Raw genomic sequence first — 25,655 nt, 5'->3', positions numbered from 1 at the left:
CACTACCGGTTTGGATCTACCTGCCGCTTTAATGAATCTACTGACCCAGTAATTACCTGCGATGTTGCAGCTAAAGAGGGCCCCCAAGGCTGATACTTGTACTTTAAGGGTACTGGTGGAAGCCCCATGTCCAGACCTTTCTGTAGAAATTCTAAGATTTGGATTCTAGGCGCTGAATCCCCAGCGACTACTCCTGAGTTCTGAAGGATTTTTTTCCAAATTCTGACGTAAATTTTGGTCGTAATGATTTTCCTACTTTTAAGTAGGGTGTTACTCAGGTCTGGGGAGAAACCTTTACCTTTTAGCAGTGACCGTTCAAACTCCACGCCGTCAGATGTAGGCCAGACACCTGAGGATGGAAAACTGGGCCCTGGGATAGGAGATCCGGGATGTCCGGAAGAACCCAAGGATCGGACACCGACATGGTCCTGAGGCATGAGAACCATGCCCTCCTGGGCCAAAATGGAGCGATAACTATAACCCTTGCCCTGTCTTTTCTGATTTTCCTCATCACCAGGGGTAGTAGAGATAGGGGAGGGAAGGCATAGGCTAGCCTGAAGTCCCATTTTATCAAATAGGCATCTACCGCCAGAGGATTCTCTCTGGGATTTAGGGAGCAGAATTGTCTTATTTTCCTGTTTTCCTTGGTGGCGAAGAGATCTACCTCTGGTTGTCCCCACCTTTGTACAATCAGGTTGAAGATGGATGTTTTTAGGGACCATTCTGCTTGCTTTAGCAGATTGCGGCTTAAGAAATCTGCCGTGATGTTTTCTTTCCCTTTTATATGTAGAGCTGATAAAGATAGAAAATGCTGCTCTGCTAGTTGGAACAAACGCTCTGCTACATTCATCAGTGGTTTGGAACGAGTCCCGCCTTGGTGATTGATATAAGCCACGGTGACCTGATTGTCGGAGAATACTCGCACGTGATGGCCCTGTAGATACACAAGGAGCTTTTTAGCTGCCTGCTCCACTGCTGTCAATTCTTTCAGGTTAGACGACATTTCTATCTGATGATGCTCCCATAGGCCCTGGACAAGAATCTCACCTATATTGGCCCCCCAACTGGAGGGGCTTGCATCTGTGGTGATTATGCGGGTTATGTTATACTCCCAGGGCACCCCTCTGGATAAATTATCCTTCTCTAGCCACCACTCTAGGGACTCCCTTGTGTTTCGGGACAAAGTTAGTTGGCCCTCCAAGTAACCCCCAAGAACTCTTTGATGTAATAAAACCTCGCCCTGTAGTTTCCTTGCATGAAACTGGGCCCACCGGACAGTGGGGATACAGGACGAGAGAGAACCCAGAAGGGACATGGCTTTCCTGAGGGACATGGTGATGTTATTTGAAGCGTTCAGGACCTGATAGTGTAGGCGAACAAGCTTCTCCGGAGGCAGACGGCATTCCTGTTTCTTAGAATCTAGGATTAGGCCTAAGAATTGCTGGACTCTCATCGGCTGTAACCGAGATTTTTTGATGTTAAGCAACCATCCTAACCGCTCTAGGGCAGACATTGCCCTTTGTAGCTGTTCCAAAGAATGTTCCGCCGTTTTGCCTACAATAAGGAAGTCATCCAGGTAGGGGACTACTAGAATGTCTGATTCACGTAGATGGGCCATAACCTCTGCTATAACTTTAGTAAACACCCGGGGAGTGAATGCCACCCCAAAGGGGAGGGCTGCATAGTGGAAATGTTGAACTGACCTATTTAACTGAACCGCCACCCTGAGGAAACACTGATGAGCTGTATGGGTATATGGTAGTAGGCATCTTTTAAATATAACACCACCATAAAGTAATTTTGAAACAGCAATTTTATTGTGAAATTGATGGTTTCCATTTTGAACGGACGTATGACCAGAAACTCGTTGAGGGCCTTAAGATTTATTATAGTCCTGAAGGAGCTGTCTGGCTTACGGACTAGGAACAGAGGGGAGTAGAAACCTTTTCCCCTTTCTCCATCTGGAACCTCTGTCAGGACCTTCTTGCGGCATACTGTAGATCATGAACCTCGGCCTCCAGTGCAGCTTGTTCTGATGGGGAAGACCAGAGTGGGGTGACCTTAAATCGATCTTGGGGAACCCAGGAGAATTCTAGTCGTAGTCCCGCAGCTATCAACCCCAGTCTCCAGTTGCTACTAGAGATCAGCGACCAGGCCGGGTAGAAGGCAGCTAGTCATTGGGGCGGCTTTTTAGCGTCAAGTGCTGAACCTTCCTGGCGCCCCCCTCCTCCAAACATAAATCCTGTACCTTTTCTTCTTTTTTCATCCCATCTGCCTTGATCTCTGGACGACCTTCTACGGAAATATCCCTTCCTGATAAAGGGACGTCTATAAGAAGGGTTCGGCAGACTGGGGAATTTCTTTTTATCATCCCCTGCTTTTTCTAACAGTTCGTCCAGGACGGGACCAAATAGATATTCCGCCTCACACGGAATGGAACAGAGTCGGAACCTGGCCTGGATATCTCCCGGCCAATACTTCAACCAGAACGCCCTTCGGGCTGCATTAGATAATCCTGCGGACCTGGCTGCCATCCTTGCAGAGTCCACCGAAGCATCAGCTAAAAAACAGCAGCATTTTGGATGATCGGCAGGGTTTTCCAGATGGATGTTCTCGAGGCTCCGACTTTCAGCTGAGAATCCAGTTGATCTAGCCAGACCATCATGGATCTGGCTGTACATGTGGCAGCTACCGCTGGTCTTAGAGCGCCCGCTGACATCTCCCATGTTCTCTTTAGAAAAGAATTCGCTTTTTTATCCAACGGATCTTTTAAGGAGGCCATGTCGTCAAAGGGTATGGAGGATTTTTTGGAGGCTTTGGCTACTGCTGCGTCAAGCTTAGGGGCCTTATCCCATCTGCTTACCACTGGGTCATCAAAAGGGTACCTCCGCTTGAAGGCTGTTGGCTAGGTGCCCCTCTTTTCAGGCCTCTTCAATTCTCTATCTATTAGGCTCTGGACTTTATCATTTAATGGAAAAGCCCTGCGCTTCCTGGGATCTAGAACCCCGCACCTCATGTCCTGTGCTGAGAGTTCCGGCTTTGTGTCTGGTACCCCCATGGTGCACCTTATTGCTTTGACTAGCCTATCCATTTGTTCTAAGGGAAAGCAGAACCGGCTAGAGTCTTCATCCGAAGAAGACGAAGAGGAGACCGGGGACTCTGAAGAGTCATAGTCTTTCCTAGGGGCGAAAAAAGAAGAAATATGCAGCACTCACCGATATAGCTGAAAAACTGTGCGTCTTTATTTCACATAAATTCCATCAATAGATGTGTGGACATGCTGGACGTTAGAGGAATGCTAGGGGAGGGAGGTGCCGGACCTCCCTCCCCTAGCATTCCTCTAATGTCCTGCTTGTCCACACATCTATTGTTGGAATTTATGTGAAATAAAGATGCACAGTTTTTCAGCTATATTGGTGAGTGCTGCATATTTCTTTTTTTTTCGCTTCACATTGAAATATTCATGTTTTTTCAAGCAAGCACCTCCATTTTTTGACTGAATTATATGCCGCAATACTTCAGATAAATAGCTCTGTCTGGTAATGTGGTGATTTGTGTGCCCTAGTATGCCGTTCATCTGTTTGCTCTTTGCTGGGGTCTTTCCTAGGGGCGACCGAGGACTCCGAGCCTGAAAAACTAGAATTTCTTCTCCTAGAAGATTCCCCTTGTGATAGGGCTTTCATCTCTGTCCTGATTATCTCCCTCAGGCTTGTGGTGAAGTCAGGCATCTCTTCCGCTACCTGTATAAACGCGGGAGAGTGTAAGGGCCTGTCAATCCACCCATGGACTATCGTTCTCTTTTAAACCCTACCGTCTGTCGCACGCATGGCTGACAACTTTTTAGGGTTGGCATCTGGCAAGGGGCAACTACAGAGGGCACATTCCCTGTGCTTCTGTTTTCCCGAACTTTTCTTCCCCTGCGAAAAAAAAACCATAAGGGAACACTGCATCAGGGTACTGTCACGGAGATCTCTTACCCATGCAGTTGAAGCAGGTACCGGATCACGGAGGGAGGCAGGGGGATCGTTCAGTCTGCAGGAACTTCTGCGGCTCGGTCCACTCGTTCGTCCTTGCTTCTTTTGCTGGCCACTTGTGTGTGGCTTCACTGTGGCCTGTTTCTGCGGGCGCTCCTGCACCTCATCCTTCTGGTCTATGGGGGCTTCCGTTGTATCCATTGCTGCAATGGGCCTTCAGAAGCATCCCAGCAGCGTCCCAGCCTGCCTTATAATGCCTCCTGATATCCGGGTCAGCAGGGTTCTGGCCGAGGGCACCTCCCACCCGGGACCCTCCCGCGACCCCCCCCCGGCCGCTGCATGCGACCCCGGATAGCCACGCTTCTGCGGCACATACTGTAAAGCCGGCCAGCACCCGACTTCCGGTTTCGGCGTCCCCGGCCCCGCCGCCTCCGCTGCGTCACTCCCGCCGCTCACCTGAGACCGCGGGAGCACGCGGAAAGGAGCCGGCGCGGCGTCCCCGGCTCGTTAATGCCACCAGCCCCCCGTGTGCCGCTCTGCACCTGCTGACTGGGCGCTAACATTGGACCCGGATGAGGAGAGGATCGAACCCCAGGGGGGGTAACGCACCAAGAGGGGCCGGGGCATACATACCTCTGGTGCTGGCACTCTGGAGACGGCTGTCCTCTGGACCCCTTGCTCCGCACACTGTCGTGGAGACCTGCCCGGCCCCACCGTGGCGCTTTCAGGGACCCCGCACCGACTAGGAGACCCCCCGCTACCTGGGTCGGTCAGCCAGCCTGGGAATATCCTCGATCCATAACGGACGATCTGTAGGAAGTCCTGTCCTCTAGGATCAGGAAACCAACTGATGCGTGGGAGAGGTGCCGCCCTTTTTGTATCTGTAGGTTTCCTGTCCCTGAAGGGCGGATCCCCTCTCTCAGGTGGTGCTGTCATGGACGACCGAATAAATACAGGGATATTCTTAAGTAAAACATGTTTCAGTCTGTCAGTTATTTGAGACTAGGATGGATATTCACCTTGGAACAAGACAATGACCCAAAAATTTTTGCCAAAACAACACTCAAGCAGTTTAAGGGGAAACATGTAAATGTTTTGGAGTGGCCTAGTCAAGGCCCAGACCTTAACCCCTTCACGACCCATGACGCCTACGTAGGCGTCATGAAAAGCAGTGCCCAAACGACCTATGACGCCTACGTAGGCGTCATGCTATAAATAGCCCCCCTGCGGGTCGGGTGACCGGGGTCACTGAAAGGTCACTCGACCCGCACACAAAGGACCCTTCAGAGTTAACACCTGGGGGTGTGGCTTAGCCCCCACGTGCCTACGATCGCTCTGATTGGCTGTTAAAAGTGAAACTGCCAATCAGAGCGATTGTAATATTTCACCAATGAAAATTGGTGAAATATTACAATCCAGCCATGGCCGATGCTGAAATAGCATCGGACATGGCTGGACACCGAGACCCGACCCCCCCACACCGACTGACGGCACCGATCGGCAGCCGCCGTCATGATCTGCCCCTCCGCCTTCCCTCCGCCCCCCCAGCCCTCCGATCGCCCCTCCGATCACCCACTCTCACCCTCCTTTGTGCCTCCGACCTCCCGCTATCCGTCCCGGTGTCCTGCCGTCCAGCATCATGGGCGCCGCCATCTTGCAAGATGGCGGGCGCATGCGCAGTGCGCCGAATCGAATCTGCAACTCTGCAGATTCATTCATTTATTTTGATCACTATGATAAACTTTCATAGTGATCAAAATAAATAAAAAGTAAATCACCGCCCCCTTATCACCCCCATAGGTAGGGACAAATAATAAAATATATATATATTTTTTTCCATTGAACTTAGGGTTAGGGTTGAACTTAGGGTTAGGGTTGAACTTAGGGTTAGGGTTGAACTTAGGGTTAGGGTTGAACTTAGGGTTAGGGTTGAACTTAGGGTTAGGGTTGAACTTAGGGTTAGGGTTGAACTTAGGGTTAGGGTTGAACTTAGGGTTAGGGTTGAACTTAGGGTTAGGGTTGAACTTAGGGTTAGGGTTGAACTTAGGGTTAGGGTTGAACTTAGGGTTAGGGTTGAACTTAGGGTTAGGGTTGAACTTAGGGTTAGGGTTGAACTTAGGGTTAGGGTTGAACTTAGGGTTAGGGTTGAACTTAGGGTTAGGGTTGAACTTAGGGTTAGGGTTGAACTTAGGGTTAGGGTTGAACTTAGGGTTAGGGTTGAACTTAGGGTTAGGGTTGAACTTAGGGTTAGGGTTGAACTTAGGGTTAGGGTTGAACTTAGGGTTAGGGTTGGGCTGGGGTTGGGATTACGGTTAGGCTTGTGGTTAGGGTTAGAGTTGGGATTTCGTTAGGGGTGTGTTGGGATTAGGGTTGTGGTTAGGGTTATGATTAGGGTTAGGGGTGTGTTGGGGTTAGGGTTGGAGATAGAATTGAGGGGTTTCCACTGTTTAGGCACATCAGGGGCTCTCCAAACGCGACATGGAGCCACCATTTATTCCAGCCAATTTTGCGTTCAAAAAGTCAAACGGTGCTCCCTCCATTTCGAGCCCCGACGTGTGCCCAAACAGTGGTGTACCCCCACTTATGGGGTATCAGGGTACTCAGGAAAAATTGCACAACAACTTTGGGGGTCTAATTTCTCCTGTTACCCTTGGGAAAATAAAAAAATGGGGGCTAAAATAATTATTTTTGTGGAAAAAAAAGATTTTTTATTTTCACGGTTCTGCGTTATAAACTTCTATGAAGCACTTGGGGGTTCAACGTGCTCACCACACATCTAGATAAGTTCCTTGGGGGGTCTAGTTTCCAAAATGGGGTCACTTGTGGGGGGTTTCCACTGTTTAGGTACATCAGGGGCTCTGCAAATGTAACATGACGCCCACAGACCATTCCATCAAGTCGGCATTTCAAAACGTCACTACTTCCATTCCGAGCCCCAACGTGTCCCTGAACAGTGGTCCCCCCCATATATGGGGTATCAACGTACTCAGGACAAACTGGACAACAACTTTTGGGGTCCAATTTATCCTGTTACCCTTGTGAAAATAAAAAATAGTGGGCTAAAAATCACTTTTTGAGGAAAAAAAAAATTTTTTTTCATTTTCACAGCTCTGCGTTATAAACTTCTGTGAAGCACTTGGGGGTTCAAAGTGCTGACCTCACATCTAGATTAGTTCCTTAGGTGATATAGTTTCCAAAATGGGGTCACTTGTGGGGTTTTTCCACTGTTTAGGTACATCAGGGGCTCTGCAAATGTAGCATGACGCCCACAGACCATTCCATCAAGTCTTCATTTCAAAGCGTCACTACTTCCCTTCTGAGCCCCAACGTGTGCCCAAACAGTGGTCCCCCCCACTTATGGGGTACCAGCGTACTCAGGACACACTGGACAACAACTTTTGGGGTCCAATTTATCCTGTTACCCTTGTGAAAATAAAAAATAGTGGACTAAAAATAATTTTTTGAGGAAAAAAAAATATTTTTTTATTTTCACGGCTCTGCGTTATAAACTTCTGTGAAGCACTTGGGGGGTTCAAAGTGCTCACCACACATCTATATTAGTTTCTTGGGTGATCTAGTTTCCAAAATGGGGTCATTTGTGGGGGGTTTCCACTGTTTAGGTACATCAGGGGCTCTGCAAACATAACATGACGCCCACAGACCATTCCATCAAGTCGGCATTTCAAAACGTCACTACTTCCCTTCTGAGCCCCAACGTGTGCCCAAACAGTGGTCCCCCGAACATATGTGGTACCAGCGTACTCAGGACAAGCTGGACAACAACTTTTGGGGTCCAATTTATCCTGTTACCTTTGTGAAAATAAAAAATAGCAGGCTAAAAATTTATTTTTTGAGGGAAAAAAAATATTTTTATTTTAACAGCTCTGCGTTATAAACTTCTGCGTAGCACCTGGGGGTTCAAAGTGCTCACTTTGCATCTAGATAAGTTCCTTAGGGGGTCTAGTTTCCAAAATGGGGTCATTTGTGGGGGAGCTCCAAAGTTTACGCACACAGGGGCTCTGCAAACACAACATGGTGTCCGCTAACGATTGGAGCTAATTTTCCATTCAAAAAGTCAAATGACGCTCCTTCCCTTCTGAGCCATGCCGTGCGCTCAAACAGTGGTTTTCCCCCACATATGGGGTACCAGTGTACTCAGGACAAACTGGACAACAACTTTTGGGGTCCAATTTATCCTGTTACCCTTGGGAAAATAAAAAATAGCGGGCTAAAAAATCATTTTTGAGGAAAAAAAATTATTTTTTTATTTTCACTGCTCTGCGTTATAAACTTCTGTGAAGCACTTGGGGGTTCAAAGTGCTCACCACACATCTAGATAAGTTCCTTCGGGGGGTATAGTTTCCAAAATGGGGTCACTTGTGGGGGAGCTCCAATGTTTAGGCACACAGGGGCTCTCCAAATGCGACATGGTGTCCGCTAACGATTGGAGCTAATTTTCCAATCAAAAAGTCACAAGGCGCTCCTTCCCTTCCGGGCCTTGCGGTGCGCCCAAACAGTGGTTTATGACCACATATGAGATATTGATGTACTCAGGAGAAATTGCCCAACAAATTTTAGGATCCATTTTATCCTGTTGCCCATGTGAAAATGAAAAAACTGAGGCCAAATGAAATTTTTGTGAAAAAAAAAAGTACTTTTTTTTTTTACAGATCAATTTGTGAAGCACCTGGGGGTTCAAAGTGCATACTATGCATCTAGATAAGTTCCTTGGAGGGTCTAGTTTCCAAAATGGGCTCACTTGTGGGGGAGCTCCAATGTTTAGGCACACAGGTACTCTTAAAACAAGACATGGCAACCGCTAAACATTCAAGCATATTTTACATTCAAAAAGTAAAATGGCGCTCCTTGCCTTCTGAGCCCTGCCGTGCGCCCAAACAGTGGTTTATGACCACATATGAGGTATCAGTGTACTCAGGAGAAATTGCCCAACAAATTTTAGGATACATTTTATCCTGTTACCCATGTGAAAATGAAAAAACTGATGCTAAAATAAAATTTTGGTTGGAAAAATTAAAATGTCCATTTTTTCATTCCATGTTGCTTTAGTTCCTGTGAAGCACCTGAAGGGTTAATAATCTTCTTGAATGTAGTTTTGAGTAGCTTGAGGGGTGCAGTTTTTAGAATGGTGACACTTTTGGGTATTTTCTGCCATTTAGACCCCTCAAAGTGACTTCAAATGTGAGGTGGTCCCTTAAAAAAAATGGTTTTGTAAATTTTGTTGTAAAAATGAGAAATTGCTGGTCAACTTTTAACCCTTATAACTTCCTAACGAAAAAAAATGTTGTTTCCAAAATTGTGCTGATGTAAAGTAGACATGTGGGAAATGTTATTTATTAACTATTTTGTGTCACATAACTCTCTGGTTTAACAGAATAAAAATTCAAAATTTGAAAATTGCAAAATTTTCAAAATTTTCGCCAAATTTCCATTTTTTTCCACAAATAAACGCAAAAATTATCGACCTATATTTACCACTATCATGAAGCCCAATATGTCACGAAAAAACAATCTCGGAATCGCTAGGATACGTTGAAGCGTTCCTGAGTTATTAACTCATAAAGGGACACTGGTCAGAATTGCAAAAAGTGGCCAGGTCATTAAGGTCAAAATAGGCTGGGTCATGAAGGGGTTAATCCAATTGAGAATCTGTGGTCAGACCTGAAGATTGTTGTTCACCAGAGGAAACCATCTAGCTTGAAGGAGCTGGAGCAGTTTTGCCTTGAGGAATAGGCAAAAATCCCAGTGGCAAGATGTGGAAAGCTCAGAGACTTATCCAAAGCAGCTGTAATTGCTACAAAAGGAGGCTTTTCAAAGTACTGACTTTATGGGATGAATAGCTATACACACTGAAGTTTTCAGTTATTCTGTACTATTTGTTGTTTGCGTCATAATAAAGAAAACCAAATGTTCACAGTTGTAAGCATGGTCTTTACATAAACTGATACAAACCCTCAAAAAATACTGTGAAATTCCAGGTTGTATTGCTGTGATTACCTGCCAGTATTTGTGTATTGTATTTTATCTGCCAGTACTGACATGTTGCATTATCTGTCTCTTATAGTTTTTACCTGAATCATCCATAACTGTGTTCAACAATCTCTGATATCATCTACAACTTTGGACAACAACCCCTGATCTCATCTACTACGGTGTTCTACTATACCATCTGTTATCTCCCATTGTTGTCCATATCATTCCAATAAATATAACCTTAAGCATCCATACAATCTTGTTTCTTGGAGTGGATGAAAGTTTAAGCCGTATGCTGAATCCACACAGTGTCTGTCATGTCCTCACTAAATGAACGGGATTCATATAGCTTAACAAGCAGCTAAACCGCTATACCGGGGTCCAATAAGGGAAGCTGTAGTTGAATCTGTGGTTTATTGAACGTAGGTATATAGATGTGGTAAAACTACAAACAGAAACAGATACATAGGATCAGTACTGGGTTCATGGAAATATACAATATACATAGCATACAATCTGGACTAGTAGCTGAGCGGGGGGGTGTAACTAAGCTAGCTAATATAAGACAGAAATCGTATATAGAGAGGGGGATTACATACCACCGATGCTGACACAAGGGGAGTAAAGTGATGAGGTGCTTCCAATATGCAGACTTGAAAGAAATGGCCAACTGAAGAGAGAAAGGGGGCTGGGATAGACCATGGTACCTTGCAAAGTTCCCCAGAATACATTAGAAATTGGAGGGAAATAATACAGGAAAAACAATGCATAATATCATGCAGTTATAACTTTTGGACACTAGATGGAACTGGAAACAAACATTAAAACATGTGGTAAACTGAGCATTATACTGAATTTATGTTATAGAAAAACAGTTAAGAGTCATTTATTGTGTCGGAGACAGAACACTCCCCGTCTGGCATTGAACAGATGCCACCATTCTTATCCTCCGAAGATAACAACAGGACCAGCTCAGTCACTGGTCTGAAGAATGTCTTAGGATGGCCAAAGAAGATGGACCTGAGTTCAACTTTGCAAACAGTACCATCTTTACTCGGAAGTGTAGCAGTCACTAGTCCAAGTGGCCACTGGTTCCGATGGGTTTGGCAGTCTTTAACAAGGACGAGGTCACAAATCCGAAGATTAGGCCTGGTAGATTGCCACTTTTTCTGTGGCTGCAAGGTAGACAAATATGGTTTGCGCCACCTGTCCCAGAATGTATTGGCAAGACTTTGTACCTGCCTCCATTGGCGCTTGTAGAGATCCTTAGCGTTGAATCCTCCTGGAGAGGCACTGGATAGTCCTGTTTTCTGGCTAAGAGTAGCTGGAGTCAATAACAAGGGCTCCTCAGGGTCATTAGGAACTGGAACCAAGGGCCTTGCGTTGATTAAAGCTGCGGCTTCTGCCATGAAGGTGTTTAGACTTTCGTGGGTAATTCTCACTGCTCCCTCCTGAAGAAGAGTAGAGTCAAGAATTCTTCGTACTAGTCCAATCATTTGTTCCCAAGATCCACCCATGTGTGAGGAGTGAGGTGGGCTGAATGACCACGTGCAACTTTGGCTGAGGAACCTCTCGAGAGTCTTATGGTCTAGATTTGAGGGTATGCCCAATTGCTTCGCTGCACCAATGAAGTTGGTACCTCTGTCTGAACTTATGTTTGATAGGACCACGGATGGCAATGAAACGTCTCAAAGCACTGATGAAGCTTGAGGTGTCAAGTGACTCAATGAGCTCTATGTGGACGGCTCTGATTAACAGACAGGTAAACATGACAGCCCAACGTTTACTATTGGCTTGTCTGCCTCTTGTGTGACGAGTAACAACTGACCAAGGTCCAAACACATCGAGACCAACGTTGGTAATAGGAGGGTCTGGGCGGGCTGTGTCTATCTGCTGGTAGGTCAGTCATCTTTTGGGTTTGAGTGGAACCACAAAGCTTACGGCAGGTAATACATTTGTAGATGACACTACAGATGAGTTTCTTTGCACCGACAGTCCCCAGGCCAGCAGTTCTGATGGCTCCTTCTGTGAATAGTCTTCCTTGGTGTTTGACCAGATTGTGGTAGTGTTGCACGATTAGGTAAGCAACATGACATTTTCCAGGAATGATAAGAGGGAATTTCTCCTCAAACTCTATTTTAGCTTTTTTAAGGCGACCTCCTACTCTCAGCAGGCCGTTGTTGTCGATGAATGGGTCGAGTTTTCTCAATGAGCTGCTCGTGGGCATTGGGCAGCACGGTGGCTCAGTGGTTAGCCACCAAGGACAACATCTGCAAGGAGTTTGTATGTTCTCCCCGTGTTTGCGTGGGTTTCCTCTGGGTACTCCGGTTTCCTCCCACATTCCAAAGACATACTGATAGGGAATTTAGATTGTGAGCCCCATTGGGGACAGTGATGATAATGTGCGCAAACTGTAAAGCGCTGCGGAATGTTAGTGCTATATAAAAATAAAGATTTATTATTTTTTTTATTGAAGCTTTGTTAATGAGACATTGGATTTCCACAGAGTAGGTTTCTCTCTGAACTGTAGAGATGATGTGGTTTCTGGAAGATTCCAAGTCAGAGGTAACATAGGTGTTTTTACAGAGATGCCAAAATTTACATTTTTCTGTGTCACAAGCTCTGGTGATCTTGAATGAGCGAGCTATACGAGTCAGGCAGGTAATGGCTCAAGTAAGTGACTTCCAACTTGATAATTTGTCAAATCTGTGGGATCCAAGCTGAATATCAGAAGTCATTGTATGAAGTGTGGACACCTGAGGGCGGATTTCAGCATCTGAGTCCTCTCCTATCAGTTCAAAGGTGTCTGGACAACGCTCCTCAGTGTACAATAGTTTTGGTCCTGAGAGCCATGTTGTGCTCTCTAGTCGACTTGCGTCAACTGCTCTAGTTGCATGATCTGCAGGGTTTTGATCTGTGGGGACGTAATGCCACTGTTTTGGATGAACTGATCTAATTCGTAGCACTCTGATGTTGACAAACATAGAATCGCCTGGTTTCATTGTGGATGTATCCCAGGACTACTTTGCTGTGAGTAGAACTTGGCTTGTGTCAGGTCGATATCCATCTCGGATGTGATGAACTCTGCTAACTAGACGGCTAAGACTGCAGCACAAAGTTCAAACCTTGGTATGGTGTGCTCTGGTTGTGGAGCAAGTTTGGCTTTCCCCATGACGAATCCAATGTGGCTCTGACATTTGGAGTCCACAGTTTTGAGATAGGCAACAGCAGCAATTGCTTTGACAGAAGCATCTGCAAATACATAGTCTTTGGCTCTGTATCTCTGTAGACGGTACAGGGGTGTATGGCCTTGACACATTCAGGTTGGAGAGAGCTGCTAAAGAGTTCTTTCATACTTCCCACTGGATTCTCTTGTCAGGTTGCAGAGGTGCATCCCAGTCAGAAGTCTCCTTGGTTAAGTCTCTTAGTATGGCTTTGCCTTGTATGGTAACAGGAGCTGCAAAACCTAAAGGGATCGTACAGGCTGTTGATGATAGACAGGACACCTCTGCATGTGAAAGGCTTTTCTTCCTGGCTGACCTGAAAGGTAAAAGTGTCTGACTGTAGATTCCAGAGAAGCCCGAGGCTGTGTTGCATTGGTGTGGGGTCTGACCCCAGGTCCAGATCTCTGAGACCATTACACAAGTCTTGAGAAGGGAATGTTTTCATGAGTTCTTGGCTGTATGAGGCCATTTTGTGAAACCTGAGGTTAGAGCAAGCAAGCATCTCTTGGGCTCTCTTGAGAAGACTGATGGCAGTCATTTGAAGGCATGGCTTTAAGACAGTCATCAACATAAAAGTCTTTCTCTATGAATTGTCTGACATCTGACCCGTATTCTGTTTCTCCTTCTAGAGCTAACCTTTTGAGTCCATAGATGGCGACTGCAGGAGAAGGGCTATTGCCAAAGATGTGCACTCATGTGGTACTCTGTGACTTCTTTAGTAGGATCATTATCTCTGTACCAGAAGAATCTTAGGAAGTTCCTGTCTCTCTCTCTCTCACAAGGAAACAATGGAACATTTGCTGGATGTCAGCGATGAAGGCAATGGAATCCTTACGGAAGCGCATAAATACTCCCAGTAGTTTGTTATTGAGGTCTGGTCCTGTCAGTAGAACATCATTCAGGGAGACATCGTCAAACTTAGCACTGGAGTCAAACACCACTCTAATCTGACCCGGTTTCTTAGGGTGGTATACTCCAAACATGGGTAAGAACCAGCATTCTTCAGAGTCTTTGAAAGTGAGAGCTAGTTCTGCATGGCAGTTCTCAAATATCTTTGACATGAAGGAGAAGAAGTGATCTCTGTTGTTTGGTAGACGAGGTCTGTGGGTTCTGAAGAGGAGAGGTGCGACCCAGCTGTTGGTCTCATCTTTTACAAGCCCTTTGTCCATTACCTCTAAGAACAGCTTATCCTCTCCTCTACCGACATTGCTACCTGGTTGTCTTGCTTAGTTCTCTGGAAGACTGTGCACCCCAGCTGATCCTCATAGCTTCCTGACACCATACTGCTGTCATGAGTAAAGTCTATTAAGTGATTGGGTAGTTGGATGCTGCGTGGTAATTCCTTGACATGGAACTCGTTGTTGCAAGGCTGAAACAGAGATGGGCGCCCTTTCTCCAGTGTATTTGTTAGCATGCTTGTCACAGAAGATGGGGCGTGCATGTGTCTCAAGCATGCGTTTCCTATTATGACCAATCTTAGGTCTAGCTTTTGGGCATAGGGAACATTGTTGAGTCCATTGATATGACTTCTCACTTTATGAACCTGCAGGATATCTCTTCCCAACAGCAGTATTATCTGTGCCTGAGGGTCGAGTTCCGATATGAGGTGTGCTATGCGTTTCAAGTGAGCATGATGGATTGCCACATCTGGTGTAGGGATTTCAGACCTGTTGTCTGGGATCTGATTACATTCGATTGTAGGTAGTGGCAGGCAGAATTGTCCGTCTAAGGACTCAATTTGGTAGTCAGTGGCTTTCCTGCCCGCTGTTGTCACAGGTACTGTGCATATGTCTTTAATGAGTAAGGAGTGCTTGGTCCTTTGATGTTGAATAGGTCAAAGAATGTTGATCTAGCCAGGGATCGATTACTTTGATCATCCAAGATAGCATACAGTCTCACAGCTTTGTCTCTATGGCCCTTTGGGTACACTCTGACAAGGCATATATTTTAACAAGACCTACTGTCTATTGTCCCTTTACAGACTTCAGTACATTGTGAAGTGATCTCTGGCGTAGCTGCATCAGTGCTCTTTTCCTCCCCGCCATGCTCACTGTCAGCTGGCGTGTTTTGTGCACTCCATGGAGCTGGGCCAGGGTGTAGGGCGGTGTTATGATCTGTTGTACCACATTCTGTGCATTTTACACTGACCTTACAATCCTTGGCGAGATGAGTGGTGAATGAGCAGCACTTGTAGCAGATACAGTTCTCTTTCAGGAAGCTTCTGTGATTCGGCATATATTTTCCTCTGAAGGCTCTGCATTTCAAGAGAGGATGAGGCTTCTGATGAAGCGGGCACTGCTTGTCAGGTTCTTGTACCTTTGTCTCTGAATGAGAGCAGCCAGCAGACCTGTAATTGGAACTTGGAGAAAAAACATTAGTCTTGTGCACTGCCACAGATGTTCTGCATGGGTTTGCAGCTGGTGGTGGTGTGGCATATGACATTGCAAAGTCAAAGCTGGGATCATTTCTAATTGTGGCTTGTTCATGTATAGTCTACAAAAACGGAGAAGGGAGGAAATGAAACTGTGTTTGTATTTGTACATGGAACCACGTGTGAGCCACCTCTCCTGTAGATTGTGGGGCAAATTTTGGACTAAAGGGTTAACACCTTTGGCTGTGTCAAGGTATGCAAGTCCTGGTAGGTCTCCTTCACATTTGGCAACTAGGACCTCTTGTAGCAGGTCACCTAGCTCTCTAAGTTTTGGGAGACCTTTGTTAGATAATTTAGGAAAGTCATCAATTCTTTTGAACAAGGCTCTCTATTCCCTCTGCAGAGCCGTAACACTCATCTAGCCTCTTCCAGATCTCTTTAAGGCCTATTTGAGGGTGGTTTATATTAATGTCTCTGATCCTTACTGCGTGTTTGACTGACTCTTCTCCCAGGTATTTGACTAAGAGGTCTATCTCTTCCCTTTTTTTTTTTAGCCCCAAGTCTCTAGTAACATTTTGGAAGGAAGTTTTCCAAGCTCTGTAACCTTCAGCGTGGTCAGTGAATTTCATGAGTCCCTTGGCAACTAGATCACGTCGTGTGAAGATCCTAGCAAGTTCTGATGTTAAATGGTTGTCAGCAGAATATACTGGTGATGGGTCACCCTGATAGTGATGTGAGGTGCGTTCATACCTGATAGTATCCTCAGGGTGGCGCCAGCTGGTGTCATATTGCTTCGGTCTGACATGCGGTGTGTCAGCAAGGTGATTCACGTTGGTTACCTGGTGAGGGGCAAGGAAGACAGGAGAGTTGCTTTGCTTCACGTTTTCCTGGAGCTGAGCCGCATGATAACTCTCACTCGTTTCACTGGATGTATCGTGATCTTGGTTATAGTTTGGATCATGAAGTTCATTAACATATTGAGATGTGCATTGTGGTGAATCTTGCAGCGGCAACTTCAGACTTGACGTACTGTTGCGACTATGCAGCTCAGGGTTGTGTGCGGCTTCCAGTGCTTCTGCCTCTGCCAATGCTGCAGCAGCCTCTCTTTTTACTGCTAGGCTCTCTAAGGCGGTATCCACACGTGCCTTCTCTAACTTAAGTTGCATCTCTTCTTCAGCATACCTTGCTCGCATTTTGGCAGCCTCAGCATTTGCGCGGGCAATGGCAACCGCGCTGCTGATGGATACAGTCTTTGAGGAGACGGATGTAGCAGATTTTGTCCTGTGTGATTTGTGGGACATGGTGTCTTTGAGGGATTCTTGGCTGTGCAGAGATTGCTGTAGCTGTGTTAGTCTCTGTGTAGCCGGTGACTTGAATCTCACTAGATGGATTTCTGCAGCATCACTAGTTTCTGCAAGCTGGATGAAGGGGTGCCTTTTCCCTGAATTGCACTAGCTAGATAGCGCTGTGTAACTGGCCTCTGCAGGATGGAAGGCTGTTCTCTCTGTATTCCCACTAGCTGGAGAGCCGGTGTTTTCCTGTCATATCCTCACTAAATGAACAGGATTGATATAGCTTAACAAGCAGTTAAACCGTTATACCAGGGTCCAATAAGGGAGACTGTAGTTGAATTTGTGGTTTATTGAACGTAGGTATATAGATGTGGTAAAACTACAAACAGAAACAGATCCATAGGATCAGTACTGAGTTCATGGGAATATACAATATACATAGCATACAATCTGGACTACTAGCTGAGCAGGGGGGTGTAACTAAGCTAGCTAATATAAGACAGAAATCATACACAGAGGGTGATTACATACCACCAATATGCAGACTTGAAAGAAATGGCCGACTGAAGAGAGAAAGGGGGCTGGGATAGACCATGGTACCTTGCAAAGTTCCCCAGAATACATTAGGAATTGGAGGGAAATAATACAGGAAATACAATGCATAATATCATGCAGTTATAACTTTTGGCCACTAGATGGAGCTGGAAACAATAAACATTAAAACATGTGGTAAACTGAGCATTATACTGAATTTATGTTATAGAAACGAACAGTTAAGAGTCATTGATCGTGTCGGAGACAGAACAGCGTCATACGTGGAAGAAGGCAGAACAACTGTTGATCTTTAGAGACTTAGGCTATGTGCAAACACTGCGGTTATTGCTGCGGTTCCGCTGCGGTTTTGGCTGCAGCAGTTCTGCAGACAGTGTACAGTAGCATGTTATCCTATGGGATTTACATTCTGCTTTGCACATGCTGCGGATTTTTAACTGCGGAAAAGCTGCGGTTTTGAATCCGCAGAAAGAAATGATATGTCAATTCTTTTCTGCGGATTCTGCTGCGGTTTAACATCTCCTCCATTGTAGAGATGATAAACCGCAGGGAAAACCGCAGGCCAATCCACAGGTAAAACTGCAGGTCATTTTACCTGCGGTTCTACAGGTAAAAAATCTGCAGACCAATCCGCAGCGTGTGCACATAGCCTTACAGTAGCTGCAGCATCATTCTTAGGGTAGGTTTACATGAGCAGATGCAAAAACATTCAGAGTTTCATACAGAAAAGTAGGACGATTGTTTTTTTCATTTGTCATCCATATGCAGTCCAATTGCAATTTGTTGTTTTACCACAGCAACTATTTATCACTTACAAGACCATTTACAATTTCCTATGTTACAGAATTGCAATGTATCCATAAAAATCAGATGCTAAACTATACTCCGTATAGCATCTGATTTTTTTGTTTGAGCACCCATAGACATGGATGGGTGGGTCTCATACGATTTACGGAAGAAACTAGTGCAGGTTGCAATTTTTTTTCACGCACAAATTTGGTCAGTCACCTGCACTGCCCCATTGAATAACATTGGTCCAAATGCTGTCTGTTTTTTCCACGGACAGCATTTGGACCAAAAATGAGCACTGTGAAAGAGCCTTAAGAATGTATTGTTTAGGTCAGGGGTCTCAAACACGCGGCCGGAGGATCCCTCATCGATCCCTGCCTGGTTTAGGGGGATCTGCCAACAGCAGTGTTTTATTTCAGCTGAATGTGCATCCTTAGACGGACATTCAATTGAAATGATGTACCTGCTGTGGTGGGGAGGTGGGGGAGCAGCAGCGGCAGAGCTGTGGGTCACAGGAGGCAAGAGCCGGCTGCTACAGCTAACTCCTGTGCCTGCTGCTAAAGAGAAATATGGGAGTGGAGAGCAGTGAATATTCATTCCCTTAAGTAGTGGGCACATGTGATCATCCAGCCGCAGGAAGCCGGCTACTGTGCCCGCTATTAAAGATCAATGAATATTCACTGCTCTCCACTCCTGTAGTTCCGGCATGGAGAGCAGCAAGTATTCTGGCAGCCATCTTCTGCTTGTAAGCAGCGCATGACGTCACTGCCATGTGCCGCTTACAAGCATTAATCAGTTGCTGGCATCAGAACAAGATGCTGCGAGGAGCGCAGGGAAGGTAAGTATAATGGTTTATGGATTTTTTTATGCTTTTCTAATGGGGTCATCTATACCAAGATAGGGATGAGGAGACCATGCATACTAGGATAGGGAAGAGGGGGCCGTGCAAACCAGGATAGGGATGAGGTGGCCATGCATACCAGGATGGGGATGATGGGATCATGCATACCATGAAAGGGATGAGGAAGCCATGCATACCATGATAGGGATGAGGAGGTCATGCATACAAGGATAGGGATGGGAGACCATGCTTACCATGATAGGGATGAGGAGGCCTTGCATACAAGGATAGGGATGAGAGGGCCATGCATACCAGGATAGGGATGATGAGGCCATGCATACCAGGATAGGGATGATGAGGCCATGCATACCAGGATAGGGATGATGAGGCCATGCATACCAGGATAGGGATGATGAGGCCATGCATACCAGGATAGGGATGAGGAGGCCATGCATACCAGGATAGGGATGAGGAGGCCATGCATACCAGGGTAGGGATAAGGAGGCCATGCATATCAGGATAGGAATGAGGAGGCCATGCATACCAGGATAGTGATGAGGGGCCCTGTATACCTGGATTGGGGACATATATACTTTATACCAGGGTCGGGGATATTAGTACAGAATTGACCACATTTTTGCTTCACTTTTTTGTCTATTTTCCTCCTCTAAAACCTAGGGACATAACTACAATATGAGGACTTGGATGTGGACATGATTACAATATGAGGACCTGGATGGGAACATAACTACAATATGGGGACTTGGATGAGGCCATAACTACAATATGGGGACCTGGATGGGGCCATACCTACAATATGGGGACATAACTACAATATGAGGACATGTATGGGGACATAATTGCAATATAGGGACCTTGATATGGGGAAATGACTACAATATAAGAACTTGGATGGGGACATGACTACATTAAGAAGACCTGGATGGGGACATAACTACAATATGGGGAACTGGATATGGGGACATAACTACAATATTAGTGCACATCTGTTATCACCACATCCATAACAACCCAAACTCTAAAAAAAAAATTAAAAAAACACTGCAAATATGTTTCAAAGGTGTATAGAAAAAAATGGTATCACTAAAAACGTCAGTTTGTCCTTCAAAGAATGCGGCCAACCAAATTCAAATTTTTTTATATGCGGCCCATATACCCAGCCGAGTTTGAGATCTCCGATTTAGGTGAAACCCTTTACCATGTCTAAGTGTCACGCCGCTGCAATGCAGGTAAATGCAAGCTCCACTAAATGGCAATAGAGTGGAGGGAGGACTGCACACAGCAAGGCCAGACCTGCAATGCATCGTCAAGGCCACCACCAGGTGGCAGCAGAATAGTCAAACAAGTCAGGTCAATATAAGAGACTGTAGTGCAGTACAAAAGGAATAAGCAAACAAAGAGTCAAAAACAAGTCAAATGGGTCAGTACCAGTCAGGAGCAGATATGCCAAAGACAAGAGACAAAACAACATGTCAGGGTCCAAGCCAAGTCAAAACCAGGGAGTCAATACACGAAAGGGAAACACTGAGTCAGGAAGGGAAGAGGGGATAAACAGACATGGGTTAAGTAAGCAGGCAGCAGGACAAATCAGGGCAAACGGGGTCAGCTACACATGCCGTAGGCAGAAACTATAACTGACATGGTCTGCAGGAGGCATCGGAGATGAATAGCAAACCTGACACCAGACTGAGGCCGAGAAATTTAACCAATGGCATGACCAGACCGGAAAAAGGGGAAGACCTGATTCAAAACCCGGTCTGGATCATGACAGTTCCCTCCTCTCAAGGGGGGCCACCGGACCACCAGGTTTCCCAGGATAATGTGAATGAAATGCCCAAACCAATTGATCGTCATGGACAGATTGCGCCGGGACTCACGATCGCTCCTCAGGACCGTATCAACTCCAATGAACCAAGTACTGAAGTGAAATGCGGACCATGCAAGAATCCACAATCCACTCCACTTCATACTCAGTCTGACCATTCACAGAGACAGGAGACAGAGGGGATGGAGACCCAACAGAATAAGACACAATTGACTTCAGGAGGGACTTACGGAACACATTGAGGATCCGAAGTGACAGAGGAAGGCACAAGCGAAAGGCAACTGGGTTGACAACCTCTATGATCTCGTAAGGGCCGATAAACTTGGGACCCAGCTTAACAGAAGGAACCTTCAACCGTATACTCTTAGTAGACAACCATACCTTATCCCCCACTAAAAATACCAGCCCTGAAGACCACCGCTTGTCAGCAAAATGTTTGTTTGCCTTGAGCTTCCCCAATGTTCCTCTGGACCTCCCTCCAAACCTCCTCCAACTGCCGAATAGCCGAATCAGCCCCAGGACACCCTGAATCAAGCCTAGAGAATTCAACAAAATGGGGGTGAAAACCGTAGTTACAAGAGAACAGAGAGTTGCCCGTGGACTGATTGATCCGATTATTAAATGCAAGCTCCGCCACTGGCAACGAAGAGCACCAATCATCCTGCTAGGACGTGGTAAGACACTGCAAAATTTGTTCAAGGTACTGATTGGTCCACTCCGTCTGACCGTTGGTTTTGGGATGATAGGCCAAAGAGAAGGCCAAAGTAATACCTAACCTTTTACAAAAAGCCCTCCAGAACTTGGACACAAACTGTACCCCTCTATCAGAAACAACAGCCAAAGGCACACCATGCAACGGTACCACGTGTTCAACAAACAACCTCAATAGTGTTTCAGCACAAGGCAGGCTTGCCAAAGGTACAAAATGCGCCTATTTACTGAATATGTCCACCACCACCCAGACTACAGTTTTGTCATTGGAAGGAGGGAGATCAGTGATAAAGTCCATGGACAAATGAGTCCAAGGTCTATCCGAAACTGGCAATGGCACCAATTCCCCAGCCGGCCGGTTATGGGAGCTTTTAGCACAGGCACAAGCAGACACAAACGGTGATGTTAGAGGCCATAGAGCAGGGTTCTCCAAATCCAGTCCTCAAGACCCACCAACAGATCATGTTTTCAGGATTTCCTTAGCATTGCTCAGGTGATAATTGCTTCACCTGTGCAATACAAAGGAAATCCAGAAAACCTGATCTGTTGGTGGGCCTTGAGGACTGGAGTTGGGGAACCCTGCCATAGAGGACCACCAAAACAGCCTAGCAATAGCTCTGAGTGGCTGAGATTCCCGAATGTCCACTAAGAGCAGAATCGTGGAACTCCTGGAGCACCCTCAACCGGTACTGAACAGGGACAAAGAGCTTATCATCAGGCAATGCCAGAGGAGCAAGAGACTGAGCCACACAAGTCTCCCACTCCAATTCTGAGGACACTGCTGCCACGACCACCCTATGCTGAAGAATGGAGGAAGGAGGTTCGTGAAGTGATATCGGATCCAAGATACGAGACAAGGCATCGGTCTTGACATTTTTGGAACCAAGTCAAAAGGTGATGAGAAAATGAAAGCCTAAAAAAAAAAAGCGACCACCTTGCCCATCTAGAAGTTAAATGTTTGGCAGACTCAATATAGGACAGGTTCTTGTGGTCCGTAATCACCGTGATCCGATAAACAGCCCCCCCTATAAAAGTGCCTCCATTCTTCAAAAGCCAACTTTATGGCTAATAACTTCTGATTTCCGACATCGTAATTTCTCTCAGCAGGAGAGAATTTCTTAGAGAAAAAGGCACAGGGTCTCAGGTAAGTCAAAGTGACGGGTCCCTGAGACAACACTGCCCCCACCCCCACCTCAGATGTGTCCACCTTAACAATAAATGGTTCAGATGGATCGGGGTTGATCAAAACAGAGCAGACAAAGCGTTCCTTTAATGTAGAAAACGCTGCCACTGCTGGAGCTGACCAGTTTTTGAGATCAGCCCCCTTACAAGTTCCGTGAGGGGCTTGACCACCTTCAAAAAACCCTTAATGAATTTCCTGTAGTAATTGGCAAACCCCAAAAAACGCTGAAGACCCTTCAGGTCTCTGGGTTGCACCCATTCCACAATTGGCCATACCTTCCCAGGGTCCATACGAAACCCCTTGGCAGACAGGATGAACCCCAAAAAGGACAGCTCTTGGATGAAAAAATGAACATTTTTTCAGGTTTCGCAAAAAGAGAGCTCCCGTAACCTCTGGAGAACTGCACGTAGATGACCCATGTGATCTTGTTTGTCAGATGAGAATACCAGGATTTCATCTAAGTAAACCACCATAAAGCACCCAATGAAATCAGAAAATACATGGTTAATAAAATTCTGAAAGACGGCTGGCGCATTAGTAAGACCAAAGGGCATAACCAAATTCTCAAACAAACCCTCAGAGGTGAGAAATGTTGTTTTACACTCATCCCCTTCCCAAATACGGATAAGGTTATATGCTCCCCTGAGGTCCAATTTAGAAAACCACTTGGCTCCAGATAGTTGGCTATACAAATCAGGAATGAGAAGGAGGAAATAAGTGTTTTTCACAGTGATCTTATTTAATTACCGTAAATCGAGGCACGGGAGCCAGGGTCGGGACTACCGTGGTCGCAGCTGCGATGGGGCCCGGAGTCCTTAGGGGCCCGATCGCAGAGCTGCAGCCGCTCATTGGCTGTGCAGCTCCGTTCTTTGATTGGCTGCCAGGCTGCAATTGGCCTGACAGGATGGCTGCTCTGTGTGCACATGAACTGTGATGAGGACACAGGAGGGGAGGAGTCAGGGGTCACATGATCAGGAGCCTCCGTGTGTGCAGGACTCTGCTGTGCTGGTTGTCATGGTGAACTGCTGGATGAGGGTAAGTTTATGTGTGGGGTCAGGATGGGTTTACAGGGTGGATGTGGCAGAGCCATGTGTGTACAAGGTGTATGGAGCGCAGCCGTGTGTGTACGAGGTGTATAGAGCAGAGCCGTGTGTACGAGGTGTATGGAGCGCAGCTGTGTATGAGGTGAGCGGAGCCGTGTGTGTGTATGAAGTGGAGCCGCATGTGTACGAGGTGTACGGAGATATGTCGCGTGCGTACGACGTGTACGGAGTGGTGCTGCGTGGGTACGAAGTGTACGGAGTGGAGTAGTGTGTGTATGAAGCGTACGGAGCCGAGCCACATGTGCATGAGGTGGACGGAGAGGAGCCATGTGTGTTCGAAGTGTATGGAGCGGAGCGTGTACGAGGTGTACAAAGCAGAGACCCATGTGCAAGAGGTGTACGGAGCGGAGCGTGTACGAGGTGTATGGAGCGGAGCGTGTACGAGGTGTATGGAGCGGAGCGTGTACGAGGTGTACGGAGCGGAGCGTGTACGAGGTGTACGGAGCGGAGCGTGTACGAGGTGTACGGAGCGGAGCGTGTACGAGGTGTACGGAGCGGAGCGTGTACGAGGTGTACGGAGCGGAGCGTGTACGAGGTGTACGGAGCAGAGCATGTACGAGGTGTACGTAGCAGAGCCACGCGTGTTACGAGGTGTACGTAGCAGAGCCACGCATGTACGAGGTGTACGGAGGGGAGCCGCGTGCGTACGAAGTGTACGGAGACAGAGTGGTGCCGCATGTGTACGAAGTGTACGGAGCGGAGCCTAGTGTGTACAAGGTGTGCGGAGCCACATGTGTACGAGGTGTTGGAGTGGAGCCGCGTGTGTACGAGGTGTACGAAGTGGAGATGTGCGTGTATTTTGGCATTGGGGGGCCCCATTTGAAAGTTCGCACTGGGGCCCATAAATTTGTAGATACGCCACTGACGGGAGCAAACCACCATCTTTGGAGAGACAGGTACGGATGTGACCCTTACGTAGACTTTCAGAGATATACTCTTTCATAGCGCTACGCTCCGAGCCGGAGAGGTTGTACAAACGGGCCTTGGGCAATTTATCACCCGGAATCAGATTGATAGCACAATCAAAAGGGAGGTGTGGTGGTAAGACCTTGGCCTCCTTTTTGGAAAAAAAACATCCTCAAAATCCTTCAGGTACTCCGAAATGACCTCCAGATTTACAGATGACACCAGTACAAAGGTAAGACAACCTTTAACACAATTAGGACCCCATTTAACAATGTTCTGAGATTCCCAGTCAATCACCGGATTGTGTAACTAACCAAGGAAATCCCAACACCAGTCCCGCAGGAAGATTGTCCAGAACAAAAAATGAATTATGTTCCTGGTGCAAGGAACCCACCTTAAGGAGGAACTCCTCCGAGACAAATTTAATAACGTTCTTAGCCAAATGGTGTTTTGTCAATGGCTACAATATGAAAAGGAGTCTCAAGCCTAACCGTCCCTAACTTGCACTTGGTCACTAAGTTAGAGTCAATAAAGTTCATGGACGACCTGCAGTCCACGAAAGCAGAAGTGGGTGTGAAGCAATTCCCACAAACAAAGTTCCACTTTCAACAATATTTTATGAAATGAGGAAAAAGGTACCTGAGAGTCTGGGTGACCTACTCGATAATCACCCAGACTCGACAGTTTGTTAGTTGGTGGTTTGGAAGAGCAGTCCTTTTTCCAATGTCCGGGATTTCCACAGTAGAAACACAATTTTCCTTTGCGTCGCCGTCTCCTCTCTTTCTCCCTGAGGTTGATGGCCCCCACCTCCATAGGTTCAGAAGGTGGCATAACAGCAGGAAGCAATGAACCTCTTGCTGCACTACACCTCT

This window comes from Dendrobates tinctorius, unplaced genomic scaffold (genome assembly GCF_039654945.1).
Source record: "Dendrobates tinctorius isolate UK_male_01 unplaced genomic scaffold, ASM3965494v1 ptg000090l, whole genome shotgun sequence".
Lineage (NCBI taxonomy): Eukaryota > Metazoa > Chordata > Amphibia > Anura > Dendrobatidae > Dendrobates > Dendrobates tinctorius.
This window is presented reverse-complemented; position numbering follows the sequence as displayed.